This window comes from Penaeus monodon, unplaced genomic scaffold (assembly GCF_015228065.2).
Source record: "Penaeus monodon isolate SGIC_2016 unplaced genomic scaffold, NSTDA_Pmon_1 PmonScaffold_289, whole genome shotgun sequence".
Classification (NCBI taxonomy): Eukaryota; Metazoa; Arthropoda; class Malacostraca; order Decapoda; family Penaeidae; genus Penaeus; species Penaeus monodon.
In genome coordinates this window covers 100330-101500 of record NW_023657559.1, presented here as the reverse complement: position 1 = coordinate 101500, position 1171 = coordinate 100330, and positions in this window count along the sequence as shown.

The window sequence follows — 1171 nt, the reverse complement described above, 5'->3', positions numbered from 1 at the left end:
TTATCATCATTTGATTGTTATCATATATGCAATTTGCAGTTATATATATATTTTTGCAATAATACTAATACAACAAATGATAGTATAACAATATAATACATAATAACGATTTTATATATATTTATATCATTATCAATATATCGTATTACTGTAATTTTACTGTATAATATTTATTTTTGCATTTACTACCAGTCAAATAATAATAATGATAATATAACAATATAATACTATAACATATTATAACCACTAGCATGATTATTTTTACTTATACTTATTATTATTATTGTTATAATTACAGTTATAATAGATATTTTGGCAATAATGATAATAATTAATAAATAATAATAATAATCATAATAATAAAAATAATATAATAATAATAATAAATAATAATATAATATAATAATATTCAAATGTTATCAAAATTCTCTTTATTCTCACTTTATCATCATTATTGTTATGATTATACATTCTGGTAATTGTTATCATTTTTACCCTATTAATTGCCAAAATCATCTAAGAAATCGAAAACTCGTCTTTTTGGAGTATATCTCTCAAATGGTTATATTTCGCTAGTTTTTGCCGCTTTTTCGACTTTTGGGAATGTTTTTCTATACCTTTTTTATATTATATATGACACAATTCCTGTTATTATCATCATCATTATCATGATTATCATCATATTATCTTAATCATCATCATTTATCATTATCATCATTATCATCAATCATTATCATCATTATTGCAATTATTATCATCATTATTGCAATTGTTTCATTATTATTTGCAATTATTGCAGTTATATATATATTTTGCAATAATACTTATAACCACCACAATAATAATAGTAATAACATATAATAACAATAATAACGATTTTCTAATAATTATTTATATCATTATCTTAATTAGTATCGTTATTACTGTAATTATTACTGTTATAATAATTATTTTGCAATTATTACTACATAAAAAATAATAATAATGATAATAATAACATATAATACTAATAACAATATTATAACCACTACATATTATTATTATACTTATCTTATTATTATTATTGTTATATTACAGTTATAATAGATTTTTTGCAATATACTAATCATTAAGATAATATAATAATAATAATATAATATAATATTAATATATAATAATAATATATAATAAT